The following is a 25,065-nucleotide window of genomic DNA, read 5'->3' as shown; positions in this document are numbered from 1 at the left end:
CATTCTGTTGTCCTAATGCAAATAGGAGCGTTTTCTTTTAGGGAAAGACCATTAAACTGAATGAAAACAATGAGACAGCCAGAAGTGAAGTAGGATGAGCCAAACCAAACTGCTGAGAGAGCCTTCAAGGCCTTAGGCCCACAGTTGGAGCCTACCCTGTCAAGAGAGGAGGGAGACCTTGACTCTTCTAATATTTGATGAAAAGAACCACTAAGAGATGCTGAGGATGGAAGCCATTTTGGAAACCCTTTCCCTCCTGCCATTCCCAATGGAAACCAACAACAAGCATATGGCCATCTGTTCCCAATTCCCTTGACACTGTGTAAGAAAGCTGCTTCTGAGGGAGCCAGACCCCAAACTCCACTGGCTAATTGTTTTCCTGTGATGTAGTACATCGGGGCTCATTTGAAACCCCCATTGATGTGGGATTGACTTTAGACCCTGAGAGTCGGTCTTATCTCTTCTCCCCAATCCTTTCTGATGAATGAAGCAGCAGAAAGAATTCACAGAGTTAAGCTGGAAGCAGGAACTCTTACATGAGTATAACTTGTAATAAAAGGAGATCTGAAGAGAGGGAAGTTGGAGTAACAGAGAGAGAGTGGACCAGTAGATAGTGAAGCTGTAGATGTTCTAACCTGGTCCTTCAATGTGAGGTCTCGAAGGGTGTGAATCCTAATCCTTATCCTGAGTTTGGGAGGTGTGTGTGTGTGTGTGTGTGTGTGTGTGTGTGTGTGTGTGTGTGTGTGTGTGTGTGTGTGTGTAGCATTCAAGAAGATAGCACTACTTTCCCTTTGAAGGGTTTTAAAAACTTAAGCTCCAGGAGCTTTTGTCCTTTTTTTTTTTTTTTGGTCAGTTCTTACCCATAATGTTTTGCTTGGCACATAGTAAGTACTTAATAAATGCTTTCTGATTAACTGACAGCTGAGGTATCTTTCCCTAACAAGAATAGTTGGGTGAAGCATTTTGGAGATAGAGTACTATAAAAATTCCAGTAGGGTAATGAAAGTGTTGGGTAATTGAGAGGACAGAGCCTGGATTTATAAGAGAAAGTGCCCAGGAAGAAGGAAGCAGGACAAGAAAGATGATTGTCATTCTATAGATAGCAGGGGCCAGAAGTAATCCCAGGGCATTAGAAGGGAGGGAATAGGAGGATCCAGACAAGATTAGTTCAGAAGGGAGGGAACTTGTTAAGGGGATTTAAAGTTTACTGTTTTAATGACACTTTGTAGTTACAAGGCGCCTTTCCTTCTGGAAGCTCTAAGTGCTTTGCAAACATTATCTCATTAATCCTCACAAAACCCCTGTGAAGTGGGTTGGTAGTGAATGTTATTAACCCCATTTGAGAGTTAAGGGAAGTAGGTGTTAGAAGAGGATCCGCACTGTTGCTAGGGGACTGAATACCCACCTAGAAATGGCATTCCCATTACGGTCACAGAAATCCTTTCCCAGACCTCCTTTCACTCAGCCACCCCTCTCCCCTGCAAAGCTTTGGGGAAGAACAGCTAATGAAAAGTGACTGTCATACTCTCTGTGTGGCCTGACAGTCGGTGGCAGCATCTACTATGGCGACCAGCCTGATGATCCCCCAACCAAATGACTTCTGTTCTTTTCTCTGAGGAAGAAATGGATGATGTTAGCATATGATGAAACAAAGCCCCAGCCCAGATGGTCCAGGGCAGTAAGTTGTTGAGAAGTGATTTGGGAGGAGAGGTGGGAATCACTGAAGTCAAGAATTTGAATCCATTGTTGCCGGCTGACAAAGGGAGAGGGGAAAGGACACAGTTCCCAGAACTTAACTATTGTGTGTTTTTCCAAACATAATAGGAATTTGACAGCTGCGAAAGGACCTTAGAGATGTCTAGTCTAAACTCCTTACTTAGGAGGAAGAGAGACTGAACGACATGTTCCCCCTGGGTTATCTGAATGCTTTGGCAACTTTGTTTTGACCTGTTTTATACCACAATTTTTAAAATTAATAAAGACTTTCACTAGGATTAAAAAATATACAAAGTGCTGAAGTAGTCACTAGGACCTCAGTCTCTTTACTCCTGGTCTAATATACTTTCCACTGACCCTGCAATCAAACAAGATCCATATATCAGCACCTAATTAGAGGTGGCCCTGGGTACCAGGAGCCAGAGAGCCAAATCCTCAGCTCTTCTACTTCAGACCTGTCTGACATGAGACGAGTCACTGGTCTCCTTCTTGCTACCTATACTTGGAGGGAGTTGAATTCATTAATCTATAAGGTCACTGACTCTATAGCATATGACCTTTTTCTGTAGGACTGTTCTGCATGGTGTAAGGCATGGTCTTTTGTGCTCAGAGACAGGACTGAAAGACACAGAGAGTAGGTGATGGAGAGAGACTAGAGTATGGCAAGGGGCTGTCTCCTGAGAGACAGAGACAAAGAAAGGAGAGAGATATTGGCAGAGAAAAAGAGACAAATGGGGAGAAAGAGACACAGAGATAGAGACTGAGACAGAGGAGACACATGGAGAGACAGAGAGAGACAGAGAGAGAGAAAAAGGGAGGGAAGGAGAAAAGGAAGGATGGAGAGAGAGAGACAGAGAAAAGAGAGACCAAGATGGAGAAATAGAGACAGAGAGAAAGGGACTAATTTATGATACAAATCAGCATATATGGATAATAGAAAGTTGTAGAGACAGTAAGTACTCTGAAAATTCAGAAGAATGACATCACTGGGAACTTATTCACCAGAACAACTTCACAGAGGAGGCATAATCCCAGTAGGACCTTGAAAGTGGGTCAGTATTTAAATAACTGGAGAGAATAGGGATAACAAGTTCAAAGACAGGAATATACAAAGACCATTTGGGGACAAGGACCAGGCCAATCCTGTGGAAGCAGGGCAGGGACGGGGCGGGGGCGGGGGGTGGGGGGAGTCTGAGAAGTGGGCTGGTAGTTGTATACCTTACGAGAGAAATAGTGGGGGCTTGTCTGCCAAGCTAAGGGGTTTCTGTTATCTTCAAAATCAATGAGGAACCACTGAAAGGTTTAGAATAAATCTAATTCTTTTCCTCTATCAGGGTATAAATTCATCAAAAGCAGGGTCAACCTTGCCATTTTCTTTGTATTCCCAACACCTACCACTGTTATTTGGCCATAACAATTTTTCAGTCTTTTAATAAATGATGGTTGTTGTTGAATTGAATGGTTTTGCCCCTTCCCCACATTAGTCCTGTCAGCCTCCTCTGGAATCCATCTAGTTTATCCCAGGAGGCTTATTGTGTTCACCCAAAATTATGGAGCCCAGAATTGAATATGATCTTTATTTAACTTTTCTGAGCCTCAGTTTCCTTCTCTGTAAAATAGGAGTAATAATACTTGCTTTACATAATAGGAATGCCAGAAGTAAAGCAACTTGCCATTCATAAAGCTTTACATAAATATATAATTTTAGTCCCCTGAATACTACACTTATTGTAATCTTAGAGGTTTGGAAGTTGCAAGGACTCAAAGTGATTTTACAGAGAGAGCTGTCGAGATGTAGCAAAACTGATTTATTGTACAGAATATGTACATCTCACAAAGGAAAGTAGTCAATGGTTTAGGGCTTTTCATAGATTTTTTACATTTTGACTCAACAAACATTTATTGAGGTAGCTATGATTTACTAAAGTAGTAGAGGTGTGAAAACCTAAAAAAACCACCTGGACCTCAGTGAACTTACATTTTAGTGATGTGAGTAAATAAAAGGTGATTCGAGGAGGAAGAGAACATTAACAAGTGGGAGGATCAGAGAAGTTTCCCTTCCAGTAAAAGGAAATTCATCTGAACTGCGTCTTGGAAAAAAAGGCTAAGAATTCTAAGATGCAGCAAGAGGGAGTGTATTCCTGGCATGGGGAACAGCTAGTCTGAAGATACAGGGACAGGTGACAGCATGTTGAAATTGAGGAACTGTGTGAAGAAGAAGACTAAATAAATGTGGAGGGATATGTTGGAGCTAGATTTTAGGAGACTTTAAATTCCCCATGAAGGAATATGCATTTTATTCATTAGGAAATAGAGAACTACTATAGGCATTTGAGAAAGACATTGACTTGTTGAAAACTGTACTATAGGAAGATCATTTGGGGATCTTAGAGGAAGATGACTTGGAGAGAAGGAATGGAAGCAGGGGGACCAATTGGGAGATGGCTATAAGAATCCAGGCAATGAGAGCCTACAGTTGGGTAACTGTGTGAATGGAGAGAAAAGAATGAATGTAAGAGTTAATGTGGATAGAAGACTTAGACATATATCATGTGGATCTCTATAATCCTAAATCTAGGCATCTCTTTCTACTCCAAATCCAAATTCGGTTGCTGGGAAAAGATCTTCAGTTGTAGTAGACAGAGAGGAGAGGGTTTAACTACTCTTTTCTTCACTTGCTCCACTTAACTACCAGGCAGATTAGAAGTATGGTCCCTTTAAATCGATCACACCCATAAAATTATTCCATGGTGTCAGAAAGTCATGGGCTCCAGGTTGTTTCCTATCTTAAGAATTCAAGGAGCAGCTAGGTGGCACAGTGGATAAAGCACCGACCCTGGAGTCAGGAGTACCTGAGTTCAAATCCGGCCTCAGACACTTAACACTTACTGGCTGTGTGACCCTGGGCAAGTCACTTAACCCCAACTGCCTCACCAAAAAAAAAAAAAAAGAATTCAAGAAGTTCCATGCTTCAGTCCAGTCTGACTTCCCATCTTACATCCCCAAACTCTCCTAAATATGTTCTATACTCCCAGAAAACCAAGTACTCACTGTTCTCTAAACAAATTCAGCCCTTTTATCCTTCCATTCCTATACTCATGTTCTTGCCACCTGAAAAATCCTCACCCCACTACTACTACCTCTCAAAATCTTACACATACTTCAGGACCCACCAGCTCAAATACCATCTCCTTTTGATTGCCCCACTACATGTGATCTCTCCATCCTTTGAACCCCCCTAGCCCTTTGTTTATTCCTTTTCTTATTTCCTAAATAATATCTTATTATCCAGATACTTACCTTCTTGATTTGCCAGTAAATTTCTTTAAGGCAGAGACAATGTCTTAGGCAACTTTACAGCATCTATAGTCATTAGTATGGCATTGTGAATATAGTAAGTAATACTGGAATTAATTATTTGTGTGTTTGTTGAATGGGCAAAGGATATAATCAGAGAAATGTAGGAATGGGGGTAAAAAGGATTGGTCAGACAAATAGCCTATCTTTGTTTTGTTTTGTTTTTGTTGGTGGTGGTGGTGGTGAGGGAATTGGGGTTAAGTGACTTACCCAGGGTCACACAGCTAGTAAGTGTCAAGTGTCTAAGTCTGGATTTGAACTCAGGTCCTCCTGAATCCAGGGCCATTGCTTTATACACTACACCATCTAGCTGCCCCCACAAATAGCCTATCTTAAGCATACACTATGTACCAGGTGTTGTGCTAAGTGCTGGGTATACAAAGAAAGGCAAAAGACAGTCCCTGCATTCAAGGAGCTCACAGTCTAATGGAGGAGATAATATGCTAACAACTATGTGCAAACAAGCTATATATAGGATAGATGAGAAATATTAAACAGAGGGAAGGCACTAGAATTAAGGGAGATTAGGAAAGGCTTTCCGTAGAAGGTGGGATTTTAGCTGAGACTTGAAGGAAGTCAGGGAGGGCAAGAAATGGAAAGGAGGGGAGGAGAGAATTATGGGCATGTGGGGCAGCCAGTGAAAATACACAGATTAGGCAATTGGATGGTGTGCTATAGTGAAGAACAGCAGAGAGGCCAGTGTCATGGGACTGCAGAGGACATGAGAGTGAGTAAGATGTAAGAAAACTGGGCAGGAAAGAAGGATAGCAGGTCATGAGGGTCTTCAATGCCAGAGGATTTTATGTTTTATGGAGGTGATAGGGAGCCACTGAAATTCATTGAATTGGGAGTTGATGTTGTTAGACATGAAAGAGGGCAATTAGCATATTCCACATTTAGCACATATAAGAAAGGGTCCTAGAATATCAGATGGATTATCTGTTCCAGATTTAGGCAAGTTCCCCTCCTGACTCACAGGATTATCATCCTAATGTATGCCCTTATCACCTCTTGCTGAACTATTGCAATAGTCTTCTAGCCTCATCGCTCCTTTTTTCAACCCATCATTCATACAGCTGTCAAACTAAAGCACATGTCTAGTTGTATGACTCCCCTGCTCAAGAAGCTATGGTAGCTCCCTATTGCCTCTAGGAAAAAATACAAAGCCTTTTGTTTGGAACTCAAAGCTCTTGTAAATTTGGTTGCCATTTCTTCCAAGGTGATTATACATTACCCCCTTATGTACTCTATTACCCAGCCAATCTAGTCTGTCCTGTCATGTTCAAATTCCATCTCCAATCTGGGGCAGTATCTCATGCCTGGAATGTTCTCTATCATCACTTTTGCTCCTGGAAATCCTCAGTCTCCCAGGATGGTATACATGTGCACATATACATATGTGTGTGTGTATACACACATATATGCATACACATACATGTATACAGGTATGTATAGTATATAATGTGTGTTGTATTATGTGGTACATGTATATGGATGTGTGTATGGAGCTATACATGCATATGTGTCTATATATATGTCTCCATATATAGACACATATAAATATACTCACATATATGGATAGGTATTTGTTTTCCAAGAGAGCTGACTATTAAACATTTACCAGCACACCCCTAGAGAGTTCCTACTTTAAAAGAATTTACATCCTATTAGAGGGTGATTTGTGAGATTGGGTAGAGTGGTTGACAAAGAAGGTATGGAAAGAATAGGAATAGTAAACTTATTCCCTATTCTTATTTTTAAAAAGACAAAACTGGTGAGAGGCTAATGTTTTGCTAAAGAGAGAAATTAAACAAAAAGAAAGGGAAAGCCTATGAAGAAGAATAAGTAAAGAAAATGGTGGCCGAAGATCAAAGGAAAGGATCTGAAAAAGAAAGCAAGGAAATTTTATAGAAAGCAATGTAAGTATAGGAAATAGATTAGGGGATTCCAAAAACATTTAAAAATGGATGGGAGGGACAGCTAAGTGGCACAGTGGAAAAAGCACCAGCCCTGGATTCAGGAGGACCTGAGTTCAAATCTGGCTTCAGACACTTGACACTTACTAGCTGTGTGACCCTGGGCAAGTCACTCAACCCTCAATGCCCTGCAAAAAAAAACAAACAACAACAAAAAACAAACAAACAAAAAACAACCCACAAAGGGATGGGAAATAGAAGTGAGAGTCAGCAAAGTCCCATAGAAAGAAAGCTAGATTTGGAGGCAGGGGACCTAATTCAAATCTCAGTTCTGTTACTATTTGTTTTACTTTGGGCAAGTCACATGACCTCTCTAGTCCTCAGCTTCCCCATTTGTAAAAGGAGGGGGGAAATGACCTCTGAAGTCCCTTCCACTTCTCCATCTCTGATTCTAGGATCACATAAAAATTGGGACAAATCAAGAATGCTGTGATAATGTTGAAAATGATTAGCTGCTAGTTAAAGCAACTTCCAAGCCAGAAGAGGTAGCAATAGATGAGATGTATTGTTAGGAATGGGTTATGAGACTGGGAAAGACTAGGAGCACAGAATACTTTGATTCTAGTGGCCAGGTCCATGTGTAACCAAAGTGAAATGGTGGGTTGCATTGAGCCTATTGTTTGGAAAATTCAGAAGGAAGCAGACTTTTTTTTTTTTTAATTGTGAAGAGACAGAAAGGCTTAGTAAGAAGAATGTTGAAAATGAATTTAGGAGAGGCCTGTGTTTGAATTCTGCCTCTGACACTTGTTAACTATAGTCTTGTCACTTATATCCCCTAAGCTTCAGTTTCTGTATCTTTAACATCTGGACAATAAGAATAACAGCTGGCGCATTAAGGTTTCCATTCTGTATAAATTATCACATTGGGTACCTGTAATATCGGCAGCTACATGGTGCAGTGGATAGAGCATTGGGTTTAGAATCAGGAAGATTCACCTTTCTGAGTTCAAATCTGGCCTCTGATACTTATTAGCTATGTAACCCTGGGCAAGTCACTTAACTCAGTGTCCTCATTTATAAAATGAGCTGGAGAAATAAATGGCAAACCACTCCAGTATCTTTGCCAAAAAACAAACAAACAAAAAAAAACCCAACCAAATGGGGTCACCAAGAGTTGGACACAACTGAAAAGACTGATGACAATAACAACAGCTACCTGTAATATCTACCCTTCAGGACTGTTGTTAAGAATCAAATTAAGTTATAGACAAAAAGTGTTTTGTAAACTTTTTTTGGGGGGGGCAGGGCAATGAGGGTTAAGTGACTTGCCCAGGGTCACACAGCTAGTAAGTATCAAGTGTCTGAGTCCGGATTTGAACTCAGGTCCTCCTGAATCCAGGGCTGGTGCTCTATCCACTGCGCCACCTAGCTGCCCTCGTTTTGCAAACTTTTATGTGCCACGCATATAGTTTTTGTAGGGATGGAGGAATTGGGGACAGGACATGGTGAATGATAATGTGGAACTGTGATTTCCTCACTATGGAGAATTCCTGGTCTAAAAGTTCCCTTCACTTACTCAGATAGCAACTCCTCTCTAACTTAGACTCCTTAATTTCCCTGCAGAATTGAGAGGTGAAGTGATCTTTTCTCAGTCATGCAGCGAATACATATCAGAAATAAGATTTGAATCTCTATCATCTTGACTCAAAGACTGGCTCTTTATCCACAGTGGGACACTGTTATAGACACATCAGCTATTATTTTTACCTAGTAAGAAAAGAGAAGATATTTCATTCCTGCTGCATACAAGATTACTTCCTTTCCCCCAACACCCTTTAGTTTCTAACCCCCTGACCCCATGTTCTAATCTCCTTCCTCATTTCCCCAAGTTCTAATCCTACAAGAAACATCCTGCTTCTAAGGTAGCTTTAGAAAATGATGGCAAAAGAGAGATATTTGTTCCTGACAGGGATAGCCAGAGTATGCTCAGACTTTTAGGTCATTTTTGTTTATTTGTTTGTTTTTTGTTTTTTTATTTGCGGGGCAAGGGGGGTTAAGTGACTTGCCCAGGGTTACACAGCTAGCAAGTATCAAGTGTCTGAGGTCGGATTTGAACTCAGGTACTCCTGAATCCAGGGCCAGTGCTTTATCTACTGCACCACCTAGCTGCCCCCTTTCTAGGTCATTTTTAAGCATTGCCATCTTAAATTTGAGTCACCACTCAGGTCCACTAACCATAACTGGTGACCTCAGTCACCATTCAGGTTCACTAAGCCTTATGGGATTTCTCTTCCTAAAATAAAGAGCTGGACGGGGCGGCTAGATGGCGCAATGGATAAAGCACCAGCCCTGGATTCAGGAGTTCCTGAGTTCAAATCCGGCCTCAGACACTTGACACTTTACTGGCTGTGTGACCCTGGGCAAGTCACTTAACCCCCATTGCCCCACAAAAAAAAAAATAAAAAAAATAAAGAGCTGGGGGGAGGATTTGGGGGAGGGAGGGTGTGATGGCAGATGGGTAATGATACCATCCTCCCTTACAGGTGGGTTTTAGGACCTAATGAAGCAACGTTCATAACAGACTTTGAGGATCTCACATGAAAGGCTTTCTGTATAGTAGCTGCCAAGTACTAGAATTAAGAGATGTGAAAAGAGACTATCACCTCAAAGTGAGGAAGAATCAGATTTACTTAATGAAAATCATGCCAGAGAAGTGTTTCCCTAGGAATGGGCAGTTGGATGTCTGATAACAAGCACACTCTGTGCCAATATCACATAAATGGGTCTGGACCCCATAGCTGTCAAACAAGGCAGATAATCAGTCAGGACTCCGGAAAGCAGTGAAATCCACGTTCTGATCCGATCAATGGCGTTTTTAGGGTCTTGCCCATCTTAATAGCTGTTTTGAAAATAATCTCTTGCTCATGGGTGACAATGTTGAAATTCGGAGCTTCTTCTCTCACCCTTCTTGGGGATCATTGCACTTTGTTCCCCCATGTCAAAACACCAAGGAAATATGGTATGGTTTAATTCAATGAGACGATCATTTAATTATAATAATAGCTAACATTTTTGTAGTGTTTTAAGGTCTGCAAAGTTTTTTACAAATATTATCTTATTTGATGCTCACAACCACCCTGAGAGGTTTTACAGATGGGGAAAGCTGAACCAGACAGAGGTTAAGTGGCTTGCTCGGGTCACACAATTTAGTAAAAGTCTCGGGTTGGATTTGAATTCAGGTATTCCTGACTTCAAGTCCAGGGTTTTGCCTAGGCACCACTTCGATGACTATGATGTACAAGGAACTACTACACTAGGAAACTGAGATACAAAGACAAAACAAAATTTAGATCCTGCCTTCAAGGGCTGAAAAGGGGGGTCTTGCAGGCTACCTTTTTTGACAGCATTTTCTTTTAAGTTGAAGAAACTAAGACCCATTGAGGTAAAGTGACTCAAAATGATGTAGCAAACATCACAGGCAAGATTTGAATTCAAGTCCTCTGACTCTCCAATCAGTGCTCTTTCACTCGAATAAGTAAATATAGGGTAATTTCAGGAGTCAGAGAGGGCACTAGGAGAATTAGAAAAGGCTCCTATAGAAAGAGGCACCTGAACTGAGTTCAGTTGAAAGAAAGTCCTTTTGTAGGTAGAGTCAGCAAGTTTCTGGTACCCAAGAGGGTCTACACGTGATGCCCTCATCCCCTGAAACCTCTTCCTTATTCCTTGATGCGACTACTGAAGCAATTCCCAAGAGACATGGCAATGGGGCTCTGTTGCCTAAGTTAGATCACAGAATGTATTTTCTTACAAAAAACAAGGTCACAAATGGTAGCTGGACTAGTAAGTATTATTAATAACAAACTTGATGTGAATGATAACTTGTAGGAGCATTTGGGGAATTGGCCAAACTAGACTCAATTCCATCGATAACATTAGGTCCATGGGAAATAGCAGCTAGAGTTCCAAACAACTAATCTACAAACAAATGTTTGCAAAGTAACTTGTTCCTGAGTAGGACATTACTGGCAGGGCCTGTTTTCCCCACAGTCTCTATGCTGCATATTCATGCCATCTATTCATGCCAACATCCAAGTCTGGGAGAGGAACAAAAGCCTCAAAATGACCACATCTGATAGCTAATCTAGGAATTCCTCCCAGTTTACTCTGCTTTTTTCTGAGTTGATTCAGTTTTTTTAGTATTCTGAAAAAGAAATGCTGGCAGTGAGTTGTTTTAATAGCCAATCAAATGTCTATCATATGTGTCGATTTAGAGGCATCCTGTCTCCTACCACGTAAAGGACTCTTTTCAACTGAATTCCTGAGAAGTGACCTAAAATCTCTGCTTGAACACATCTGGTGATGGAAAACTCACTACTTCATGGAGTAGTCTTTTCCTTTGTTGGAGAGTTCTGATTACTAGAAACTGACCATTTCCTAGAAACATAGAGTCTGAGGTGAATGGAACCTTTTTATTATTTACTTCTTTCTTAGATAACTACATTGTTGGTGATTCTCTGCTTAGACAAATAAATGTACCTTTTTTGTCGGGGGGGGGGAAGGGGATCGAGATAAATTAATTCATCTTTTACCCAAGCACATCGACCTTTCTTTCTTTCTTTCTTTCTTTTTCTCTCTCTCTTTCTTTCTTTCTTTCTTTCTTTCTTTCTTTCTTTCTTTCTTTCTTTCTTTCTTTCTTTCTTTCTTTCTTTCTTTTTTTTTTTTTTGGTGAGGCAATTGGGGTTAAGTGACTTTCCCAGAGTCACACAGCTAGTAAGTGTCTTCAAGTGTCTGAGGCTGGATTTGAACTCAGGTCCTCCTAAATCCAGGGCCGGTGCTCTATCCACTGCGCCATCCAGCTGCCTTGCATTGAACTTTATTTCAATAGTTCCTCCATGCTTCCAGGGAAGAACAGTTATACTCAAAGACCAACCATCCGTAGAGATTTCATAGATAATTTCTAGATCTGGGGGGAAAAAGATTTTAGATGCTATCTAGCCCAGCCTCCTCATTTTACATTTGAGGGCCTGGAGGCCCAAAGATATTAAATGATTTGCTGAAGAAATAAATGGCAGAAGTAGGATTTGAACCCAGGTCCTCTGATTCCAAATGCAGTGTTTGTTTTGTTTTGTTTTATGTAGCACATTGTCCTTGGAAATCATCTAATTCAACCTCTTCCTTTTTCACATGATAAAACAACTCAGAAAGATGAAGTGATTTGCCAAAGTCCCAGGGATCACCTGAACATGGGTTTCCTCACTCCAGCATCTGGTTCTTTTTCTACTGTATCATGCTACCTACATGTATCCCATCCTGGCTTTCCCCACAACGTTCTTAATTCTCTTATTTGGTGGAGCCTGTGGAAAATGGACCTTCAAGCAGCTCGTGGACCCCCAACCAAGTCAGGTTTTTCCATCAATCCAGCAATTGCACAGTCCCCACCGCCAAAGGTGTTTGGCCCCAAGTAATTATAGAGAGAGCATGGTGATTTCCGGCATGTGAAATGCAAAGTCAGTCACACTGTAATTACTTCAGAACCCACTAGGTGTAATTACCATATACTCTGTAAGAATGGTATTCCATGATACTGCAGATAAGCCCTACACAGTTAGTATGTAAGAGATGAACTCTCAAGTACTTTTATCAGAGCAGGCTTTGAATGATTATGGTTGCATTTTCAAAAGTTGCTGTTTTTGTTGTTTCATCATTCAGTTGTACCCATCTCTTCAGGACCCCATGGACCACAGCACGACAGGCCCTTCTATCCTCCATTATCTTTCCCAGTCTGTCCAAGTTCATGTTTTTATTTGTTTTGTTTTTCCCCATGGCACTACCCATCTTCTGCCATCCCCTTCTTCTTTTACCTTCAATATTTCCCCCAACATTTTCAAAAGAGGGAGGACCTTTCTTGGTGCATGCTATTTCCCCTCATAGAATGTCAGCTTGTGAAGGCAGGGATATTTCATTTTTTGTACCTAGTATAGAGCCTAGTTCATAGCTAATGTTTCATAAATACTTATTGATTATTATTGCTGAGCTGTGCCATGAAACTGATCCATTTTTGCTAACAAGCCAAAGAACTGAACTATCTTATAATATTCCTCACATTAAACATAAGATAAGAGCATAGGAAAAGGACAAAATTATGTTGCTGAATTTGGGGTTTTTGAATGTCTTTCCCAGACTACTTTACTTCCTCCCCACCCCTCCACTGACCATGGACTTCTTTTCTTCTTCTCCATTTGGTCCTTTATTCATGAATTCAGCAAATATTGATTAAGCTCCTATTGTATACAAAGCTTTGTGCCAGGCTCCAAGGTAGTAGAAAACATGTCCCTGACCTCAAGGTGCCTTATACTCTATTTGGGGAAGCAAGATACATGCACACAGTCATAAAAGAGTTTACCTTTGCATTTTGGAGGTTTACAGCATGCTTTATTATATTTAAGCCTGTAAAGTGAGTAACATAGGCCTGATTTCCATTTTGTAGATGAAGAAAATGAAGACAAGAGAGGCTATGTCCCTTGTAATACAGCTAAAACATCCTAGGACAGAAGGAACAGTTCTCTTTCTATTAAATCCTCTGGTCTCCTGAAGAGATGTAAAGTACTCTAAGAATAAAAGTCTAAATGATCTTCTGCTGCACTCACTAGCGCTCGCTCGCGCTCTCTCTCTCTCTCTCTCTCTCTCTCTCTCTCTCTCTCTCTCTCTCTCATTTTCTCTTCTTTTCACCTCTCATAATCTAAATGGGAATGTGTCAAAGGATCTTTTCAACTTCCACCAGGCCCCAAGGAAGGTGTTCTTTCTCTCGTAGTCCAAGGCCAGCTGTCTTTTGACAAATGCATATGTCTTCCCATTTTTCCTAGACTTTTAAACCACTTTTGAAGGGATATGAGAAAAGAAGATGATGCCTGCATCAAAAGAGACTTATCAGTACCTATTGATAACAGATCAGATTCAGAATCAGACCATTGGTGAGTGGCAATGGTTTACTCCTTTATTGTGAGGGAGGGGGGAATTATAGAGGCAATCTCTTGTAACTCTGAATCAACAGGAATTAAATTCATTCTGCACCCACACACACACACACCCAACAGCACACACAAACTTCCCCAAATGCTGGTTCCAATCGATTCCTATGGTGCTTTAGTTTTATTTTTACCACATTTCTTATTATGGTTAAAACATTAAAGAAAAAACAACACCCAAATTGATCTTTAAAGGAGACATATGCCACCAAGCTTATAGAACCACTTTTATGACTATCCTATTTGATGGCACATACCTTAAGGATTCCATCCACTTTATTCCCCCCTCTCCCACCCCCACCCTCCATCCTTTGTTGTGGTACTTAGAGAAAGAAAAACAGGCTTAGCATTGTCCTATAAACAGCCTAGTGCACGAAAGGGTATGATGCTCCTACCAACATGTTGCCCCCTACAACGTACAAGATGCTCAGGCAGGTTTTTTTTTTTTGTTTTCTTTTTCCAGGGTTGGAAGGAAGAGTTGGTTTCTTGATTGGCTGAACTTTTTTAAATGGCATTATTATGTTTTATAGAAACCTGACTCTCTGCCTCAACCTTGAGTCTCCCTCTGCACTACTGTTAGAGCCAAATGGCACATGGTCCCATGTCATAGGTTATGGCTAAAGACTGTCCTATGCATCCCATGGGCAGCATGTCTTAATGGTTAGGTGTGGAGCACAGAAGACCCATATTCAAATCCTATGTCTTAGGTTTACCAACTGTTTAATGAAAGACAAGTCACTTAACCAAGTTGATTCTCATTTCTCTCAGCTGTAAAATGAGCACCTGCCTTATAGAGTTGCTGAGAGGATTAGAGGATATTATGAATGCAAAACACTTGGTAAGTGCAAGGCTCATTATTGTTGCATCACTTACACGAGTTGGCAGTTAAGTTGAATCAAAACTGCTCTTTATAAACTCAATACTCCTTGGGCTGAAGAGATCCATATGTGTGGATTTTTGAAGAACCAAATGATTCAGCTGACTGAAGATTTACAAATTCAATAATATAAGTATAAGGAATCTGAGGATAGGAATCAATTGTTTTTCATTTTTGTGTTCACAGCATCTTAGGATAGTGCCTTACGTGTAGTAGGCACTTTTAACATTTGTTAATTACAATTAACTGGGAAAATAAAAAAGCTATCCTAGTCTATACCTTTGTCTTTCTATTGAGTTGTGGATTTGGATTTGAGTTTTGTTTTGTCTTTGTTTGTTTGGGTTTTGGTAGGGAGAATTACTGAAGGTAATTCCTACAGAAACCTCCATGGTGACAACATAGAAAGGTACACATTGATTCCATTAAGGATCTGGACTTTACCCTAAAACTGAAAGGCAGTCAAAGATGACCTTGCATGTCCTAAAGTTAGCTGAAACTTTGGTAATCTTATGGGATGGGAAAGATAGTTCTGAAGACCCTCTGTTTCCCATCCCAGGTTCCATTCATATATTCCCCAAACTCTTAAAACTTTTATTGGAGCTTTTCACTTTATATTACCAGACACTAAAACCAGTTCTGGGATAATTAGGATCAAAGTCATATAGAAGACACTTGATTTTTCTTTTCTTTTTTAAAAAAAAAACCATCCCTTTGGGTCATTCATATAAGTAATTTTTATATGAAAGGAATATTGTTATCTATCTGAAGGCAGTATGGTGTAGTGGGAAGAGCACTGGACAGGTCAAGAGTTGGAAATCACCTGGGTTCAAATACTCCCCATGACTCTTAATAGCAATGTGACCTTGGAGAAGTCATTAGCCACTCTTGGCACCAGTTTTGCCACCTATAAAAATAGGTATGATAATACCAATAATACATACTTTGGAAGAGCCATGGGTGAATCAAATGAAATGCTATAGGAAAAAGTGTTTTACAAACCTTAAAATAGGCTACATACTTATTGCTACCCCAAATCAATGTATGATTATAACCTCTTTTAAGAGATTTCCATGGTCTTCAAAGCATTCCTTGGCACATTGTGGTTCAGAAGGATGAAAAGGATCAAGACATTGTTCTTTAGAAAGGTTCCTCCTGGGGAGGAAGGCACAAATATGTCTAAATACATTGCTACATAAAAGTGACATACAACATGCAAATAGAGAATGGTGCTCCTAACCACAACCAGTTCCTGAGAATCCAGGAGCACCAGGAACTAGGATCTTTGGAGTGTATATGAATCCCTTCAATTAGAGGGATTAGTAATTATCCCTGCTATAGACACCGGATGTTTCACCCCCAGGATTTCAAAAGTTCTTATTGCTGCAATCCATCTACTCCACAAAAGTATGAATGCCATTCGTATCCATTGTTCCACCCAGTCATTGTAGGTCATTGGTAAATGGAGGTGACCTGTGAGAAGATAGTGCTCTGATTTTGTTCCACGTGCAACGTACAAAATGTGGCTTTTCAAGCAGTCACAGCAGATGAACCATAGGGCCCACAGCTTCTAAATATATTTACTTGGTTAGACAGTTTCAGCAGACAGCTCAACGAGGTTAAGGGTAACAGACAGGCCTCAGACTCCTTTGTGTGTTAGGTGGAAGTCTTCCCCCAGCATTCAAAGATTTCTCCCTGGCAGAATGGGCAGATGGGAACACTTTGGTTCAACGGCCATGAAGGTGGCTAAAGTAGGCACTGTGGATTGCTCAGAGGTTGGTCAGACTTTGAAGGCACCGAGGTCATCTGATGCATGCTTGGTTGTTGACAGTCATCTTCACTTTTGTCCTGCCACTTGACTTCAATGGCTCTAGAAAAGAAAGTGAGGCTGATAACTTTGTGCAACTCTGCCTCACAAATCCAAATCACTCGCAAGTCAAGATATCACCCCGTGACATCATTGATCCTCTTCAAAAATGAAAAACAAACAACGCTTGGTTAGAGAATTGTCTATTCCATGACCCCACATTGAAGCCCTAACATTGCAAACTGGCCACAAGAGGGACTGGCTTCTCACCATAATTAGGTAATAAAAGTTCTTTATATTTGTATGGCACTTAGAGTTTTCAAAGCACTTTTGTAGCCATTATCTCATTTGATCTTCTCCACCACTCTGTAAGATCAGGAGGAGAAATGTTATTGTCTATTTTACATAAAAGGAAACTGAAAATCAGAGATGGTAAACGATTGGCCCAAAGTCACTTGGTGAGGAGGAAATGGAAGCAGGATTTGAACTCAGGTCTTCTATTTCCTCATCTAGTATTCTTTTTATACTTTTCTTCTTTTTACATAATGATCCATATAATCCATCTACCTTACCGGAAAAAAAATAGAAACCCACATCCCCCTGGGTGCCCGAGGCACATATGAATGGCAGCATATTAGTACCTTCTTATCTTGGACCTGTAATAGTTGGTTTTATCCAGGATTTAATCACTTGTTTCCTACACAAAACAAAAACACAAGTGGAGAAGCCAGACCTAGAAATGCGTAGGGCTGGATCCTCTGATCTTTACACAAGTAAAACTCCCACTGACTCTTTTGATGACATGTTTACCAGTTTACAGTGAGGCTTGAGCCCATGTAGGAGAAAAACAGAATTCTCTCTCCTGCATATCTCCTAGCATCTCTCTCTCTCTCTCTCTCTCTCTCTCTCTCTCTCTCTCTCTCTCTCTCTCTCTCTCTCTCTCTCTCTCTCACACACACACACACACACACACACACACACACACACACACACATTCATGTATATGTGTCCATTGCTTTCTATTTCTCTCCTAACCCGAGTTTAGAGGGAAAAAAAATGTTTCTACCTGTGAAGGCTGTTATCATCATAATCTAGTTATTTTTAGACTATGGGACTAAATGGGAAGGCAAATAGAACAATGGGCTCATTCCATTGAATCTCTTAGAATTATATAATAATAACAATAAATTATGTTATTCTTAATAGTTAACATTTATATAGAACTTACTATATGCACAGTCCTAAGAATTTTGCAACTATTATCTCATTTGATCCTTACAACATCCCTGGGAGGTAAGGGCTATTATTATCTTCATTTTAGAGTTGAAAAAACTGAGGTTAAATGACTTGCCAAGGATCACACAGCTAGTAATTGTCTAAATCTGGATTTGAATTCAGGTCTTCCTGACTCTATTTCTGGCATTCTATATACTGTGCCTATATAATACATATATGTTTGTGTGTATTTATATATGTGTGTAGGCATACGCATGTGCATATGAATGTATATATGTGTATGTGTTTAGATAGGTAGGGAGGTAGATAGATAGATGTATACCCCTTATCTGTATACATATTGATTCACATCTATAGAATATAAGCTCTCTGAGGGCAAGAACTTTTTGGATTACATCTTTGTGTTGACAATGCCCAGCACAGTACTTTGCATATAGTAAACATTTTTAAACATTGTGTTGAACAGAATGCTAGGCCCTATGTCCCCCACTCCCCCACTTTAGAATTCCAACAGTTGTTTTATTTATTAAAAACTAACCTACATGACTTTGGGCAAGTCACTTCTCCCTCCATGCATCAGTTTACTCAATTGTAAAGTAAGACTAGAGTAAGATTAAATGATTTCTTTGTACTTTTTTTTTGGTGGGACAATGAGGGTTAAGTGACTTGCCCAGGGTCACACAGCTAGTTAAATGTCAAGTTTCTGAGGCCAGATTTGAACTCAGGTTCTCATGAATCCAGGGCCAGTACCTTATCCACTGCAGCACCCAGCTGCTCCAGATTAAATGATTTTTAAGGTCCCTCTCAGTTCTAATTCCCATGATCCTCTAAGCACTATTCCAAGTTTTCACCTGCTCAGTACTAAAGGGGTGATACCTTCTTGAGTTCTCAGGCAGTGTTAGCTGGGTTCAGAGATAACTGAGACTTGCTCACTGCCTACCTGAATGAAAATGGCAGTCCTGATTTAGGAAGCTAGTTGGACAAATATTAAACTTTATCAGAACTCAAATAGCAAGGGCTGCCAAGCCAGAGTTTGGTGGTACTGACTTTTTTTCCCCCTCTTCCTCTTTAGAGGCACAAAATCACAAGGAAATATTGTTAAGACGCCTAGAAGATAACTCTCTTTTGTAGCTAGTAAATAAAGGCGGGTCCTTGGCCCATAATTTTTACAGGCATTACATACCCACACTTACTCTCCTTTATGGAAAAGGGGCTCAATATTTAACTAACCAGAGAGTGTGCCAAGGACTTGGAGGCTGGTTTTGGCTTAAGTCAACTTGAGATTTCAAGTAACTGAAAACCCTTTCCTGAGAATGACCAAATGGCTGAACAGAAGAAATATTGGGAGGGGGGGAGGAGTTCTTAATACTATTTCCATGGCATAATTCTTTTAAATGATTTAAAACCCATTATAACTGTGTCTATATCTGTTAAAGTAGATCATTGAAGCAATATTTTGGATGATATCCAGTAAATATATATTTTCACCCAAAATATTAAATGAGGCAACAGTGTTTTTCCCCCTACTAAACTATTTGGATTCAATTAAGTTTCAATCAAAGAAACATGTATTAAGGGCCTACTGTATGCAGATCACTTTGCTAAGATAGAAGGGATATAATAATGAGATAAAACATAGGTCCTGCCCTCATAGCTCTTATGACCTAACAGGGGGATAATACTCATGATTCACAGGGTCCAAGCTAAAAGGGGTCTTAGAGGTCCCTTATGATCATGGAATCATGAATTTAAAGGTAGAAGAGACAACAGAGGTCCCCTAGTCCAATGCCCTGAATTTACAGAAAAAGAAACTGAGGCCCAGAGATACTAAGTGATTAGCCCCACAAGTGGCATAAAGGGGAAGAATCCAAATTTGAACCCAAGTCTTCTGATTACAAATCCATTGTTTTACCCATTGTATCATGATGCCAGACTACATACAAATAAATAACAATAATATAGAAATTATATCTGATAAGTGCATCCATTCAAATATCAAACATTTATTAAAATCCTAATGTTTGCAAAACTGTCTGGCAAGCCTAGAAGAAAAGACAAAACATAGTTAGGACACTGTCTCTGCCCTCAAGTTTCCTAAGAGACCAGTAAGCAGTTCTCTCCATCCTGGACTTCCCTTGACCTGTGCAGAGCCAGCCTAGCTTTGCCCCCATTGCGGGTAATGAGCAAGGCTATCCCTAGCAGGTCCTGGAAATGTGACAAGGCCCCAGTGTTCAAACTGCAGAATGAATATTTAAAAGGCAATGTCAGCAGGGAGGGAGTCTCTACTTAAGACACCTTGGGCTGGCAGACTCTGAGGTTTTGCTGACTTCAGGATCCCGGGGACATGCTGTAGGCATATTCATCTGAGGAACAGCACACACGTGCCACCCTTCCAGGATGGAACTGGAGTTAGTCAGCAAAACCACAGGGCTTGCCAGACTGATGAAGCCACAGATAGCAAGCCCCACAACTCCTGGAGCAGCTGTGGCATGCTCAGCCTTCCTCCTGTCAGGAGCTAACAGCAAGGCGCTGGTGCACCCTGGCACATGGGCAATGACGGAAAGCAGCCTATTCCCCAGGAAGGAACTAACTGTGTGCCTAATACCCTCAAAAACACAGTTAATGGTTTTGAAGAGGCCCAGGCTTTCCAATCTGATTTTTATAAACCAGCCCTTGATGGTGGGTTCCTGTTCATACCCATGCTTTCCTATCCCCAAAGGCAAGAGAGTTAATATGCAGTTTCTAGGTTTGTTTATTTAGTTTAGAGGCTATGAGGATAGAGACAAAGGTCAAAAGTTCCCAGATTTATAATAACAGATATAGTGGGGAAAGGAGGTCACCCTAATAAGAAACCTAATGGCTAGAGCAGAAGGCTGCCTATTGAGAGGACTGAATAATTTGTCTATCTTCTGAGTCCCAGTGTATGTGTGTGTGTGTGTGTGTATGTGTGTGTGTGTGTGTGTGTGTGAGAGAGAGAGAGAGAGACAAAGATAGTCTGTGTATATTAAATATGTAAATAGTCAATAATAATTCATATGTTTAATTTTATATATTTATGATCAAAATATTTAATTTGATGATACAAAAAATGTATATTTGTAGAGTATTTCTATGTAACTATAGACATATACACAAACAGAAAAAACTCACTATAATCCTAGTTTCAGGAGACAAGGAAAATAGACTATTTATAGACTTTGGATGCCATTATGAAAAAGATGTACACACATACCTCTGTATGCAAAGGGGATGAGATTTAACCCAAAGCTGGAGCCTTATGCTTTATATCAGGGTTTCCCTGTATAAGTGCACCTCAAGGATATTTCTTAGGCATCGTATGTATTACAGTCTTTTTGGATGAGAATCAGTCTAGGACTATAAATCACAAAAGGCCTTCTTTCCTGCAAAATGTTTTCAACAGGCTCTGAGTAAGAAGGAATGTCAATTTGCTAGAAACCAGGAAAAGATGAGCACGCGTGTTTCCCTGTTTCCCCTCCCCACCCCACTTCATTATTCATCCAGAGAGTATAAGCAGATCACCAGATCTCAGAGCTCGATGAGGCCTCACGGACCCATAGTCCAACATGAGTCTGCCCAAGAATCTTTTCTACAACTCTCTCCACAAATGGTCATTCCACTTGACCTTCCCTGGGAGGAATCTACTACCTCGCAGTCACCCAGTTCCACTTAAATACAACTCTTAATTATAAGGAAAATTTCTCTTACAATACATGAAGACCTAGATCTGCCCCTCTGTAACCTCCAGTCTTATTCTTTTTTCTGCCCCCTGGAGCCAGGCAGGGTAAAGCTGATTAATCCATCTTCCCCCATGAAAGACCTTCAAATACTCAAAGGCAGCTCTGTGTACACCCTTATGTTTTCTCTTTACGAGACTAACTGTTCCCTGTTGCTTCATCTGGATCCCCCTTCAAGATCCTGAGTTCTTGAAGCTCCTTTCCATCCTGACTGCCTTCATTGGGTCAACCGAGCTTGTCACCTGCAATGGGAAATTTAACCCTTTGACTTACCTAAGGGTATAGTTGATTGGCAGCTATTATGCCCCCCACCTCCATTATTCCAGTCAAAAACAATTAAATATGAATGTCAGCATCAATGCTGTTCACAAGTATTCCATGAGAAGCATAGGTATGCCAGAATATAGTCTGTGAGACCAGAGAAATGAATGGCTAAAACTAAAATATATCATTTTTACCTCCCAAATACCCTTTGAGGTAAGCACTAAAGGGTATTATTCCCCTCATTTTACCATTGATGAAACTGAGTCTCAGAAAGTTTAAGATCCTTGCCCATGGTCTCATAGCTAGTGTCAGAAGCAATGTTTGAACCCAGGTCTTCCTCATCTCAAGTTCAGCACTATCTATCCTAATAGTCCACTCTATCTACTTGACATGCCATGCCTTATCTAGTGTTCTCTGCACTATATAATCCTGCTCTTCTGACACTAACTAGAAATATTCTTCCTTTATTTTCTCAATAGGGGATTTACTTATACATCCTCTTAAGTCCAGTGTGAATTTTATTATTTATAGACATTTTTACCACTTTATATAGCAACAGAATAAACCATGATCTAACATGATCATGGGTAGAATCTTAAGTGTTAGTCACACTCATCTTTCCCAAATTCTCACTACAGACATTGAAGTAATTTGTAGTTTTTCTATTTGAGTAAAGGACTTCTGTAATCATATCTCTAATTTCTGGCTGATAAATCTGTGGTTCAGTTAATTCTGTGTTGTTTTGTTTTGTTTTTCTTCTTCAAATATTTATATAATTTTTAAAACAGGATTACCTTGAACAGGGGTTGTTAACGTGGTGTCCAAACTGCTATGTAGATAGATTTCAAGAAGTTAATGAACTTAGATAAGGAAAAAGAGACATCTTCATTTCATATCTAGTTTCCTTTTCATCATATTATTTTATCTTCTGCATTTAAAAATATTCCAAAAAGGGGTCTAAAAAGCTTGATCTTACTATGAAAGGATTCCATGACACATAAAAAGGGTATGATCCCATGCTCTAGAAACTCCTTGAAGAAAATAACTCACTAGTGACAAAGCTCCTTATTTAGAATAAATGTAGGTGTCTAGCAAACTGGGTTATTAACATGCCATTTTGCATGGGCTTTTTTGTATATCTGCCAGATGTGACTATTAAGTGGAAGCATTAAGTCATATCCCACCTATTCTAATTTTAAGATTTTTATCATTTCCTCATTGTTCCTCATATTCACATATCCACAGCTAGGTCTGCTGAGAACCAGTGACTAAGTTTTAATATGTCATTTCTTTAAAGTATTTCACACTCTGGCTCCTTTGAGCACACTGACCATTTTACCTTTCAAGATTATCTTTCCTGTCATGATGTTTGGGTTTTATTTTTTGTTTTTTTGTTTTTGTTTTTTGAGCTAATAGCTTACAATCTATCTTGTCCTTAGGTGAGTGAAAGGGATACATTTCCCATTTAGCAAGACAAATTGGAACATTCAGAAAAAGGTTGATAGTATGGTAAGATGAGTGGAAAACATTTATATAAGGATTAAAGGAAGTAGGCATAGTAAGACTGGAAAAGAAAATTATTGTGGATGGTGATGGTAGGGGGCACAGGATAACCTTCAAGTATTTGATGAGCTCTTATCTGTTAAAAATACATTACTTATACACTTAAAATCAACTCCTCTTACTCTGCCACTGAACAAAAATAAGTAAAAATAAAATGAATAATAAAAAATTATCATAAGGATTCATAATTTAGCAAAACAAATTTTCACATTGGCCATGCCCCAAAGCATATGTCTCTCTTTACATTTTAAGTTCCTCATCTCTCTGTCAGGAGATAAGTGGCATGCTTCATCTTCAGTCTTCTGGCCTTGTAGTTTATCATTGCATTGATTAAAGTTCTATTGTCTTTTCAAAGTTCTTTTTCTCCATAAAGTTAGTAGATTCCCCCTTTTCATAGGTCTTAAAGTGGGGGTATTGGGCCACTTTTTGTGAATCCCATAGAATGGATACTGGATCAACTGTGGATTGGCCTAGATGTCTTCTGAGGTCCCTTCAGACTCTGAAATAGTTGTTACAAGTAGAGGTAGTCCTTTGTTGTCATTTCTATATTCATGTATGACAAAGGAGGGGGCAGCATGGTACTCTGGGGTCAGAGGACCTGGGTTCAAATCCTATCTTTGATGTTTACTACTTATGACCTTGTTTAGGCAAGTCACAGCTTCCCAGAATTCAGTCTTTTCATCTACAAAATGAGGTGGTTGGACAAAATGACCCCAAGCTCCCTTCAACTCTAGATCTATAATCCTCTGATTTCCCCCACTCCCTTCCTCTCTTGAAAAGCATGTGATAAAATATGGTCATGGACAGTTGGGTGGAAGGACTAAGTGTGTTCATTGGAAACTGCTTAAGGCCAAAGTCCATATCACCTCTCTTCTGTACCTTAGTAATAACTGACATTTATATGGCACTATAAATTTTGCAAAGTAGTTTACGAGTATTATTTCATTTGGGCCTCAAAACAATCCTACAAAGTCATCTTTATAGGTAAATTTACTCACATTTTACTGAGACTGAGAGAGATGAAGTAATTTGCCCATGGTCCACAGAACCAGGTGATTGCAGAAGTGAGATTTAATTCATGGTTTTTTAGCTCCTTGTCTAGAATTCTACCCACTCTGACATGCTGTGTCCCTTACTCAGTGCACTCAGGAATTGGTAACTGGCTAAAAGGTTTTGGATAAGAATGATAATTACCTTTGGTGGACCTCTAGCTATGTAGTTCATAGAATCTCAGGTAATGATCTTTCTAAAATTAAGTGTAAAAATGTTCAGGAGCAGCTAGGTGGCACAGTGGACAGAGCACTAGACTAGGAATCAGGAAGTTTTTTCTTCCTGAGTTCAGATCCAGTCTCAGACACTTACTAGATGTGTGACCCCAGGGAAGTCACCTAACTTTGTTTATCTCAGTTTCCTCATCTGTAAAATGAGCTGGAGAAGGAAATGGCAAACCACTCCAGTATCTTTGCCAAGGAAACCCCAAATGGGGTCATGAAGAGTTGGACTGAAAAAACAACTAAACAATAAAAATGCTTACAGTATTTGAGGTGCATGT

The sequence above is a fragment of the Dromiciops gliroides genome, chromosome 1 (genome assembly GCF_019393635.1).
Source record: "Dromiciops gliroides isolate mDroGli1 chromosome 1, mDroGli1.pri, whole genome shotgun sequence".
Taxonomy (NCBI): domain Eukaryota; kingdom Metazoa; phylum Chordata; class Mammalia; order Microbiotheria; family Microbiotheriidae; genus Dromiciops; species Dromiciops gliroides.
Note: the sequence above shows the minus strand (reverse complement) of the source record.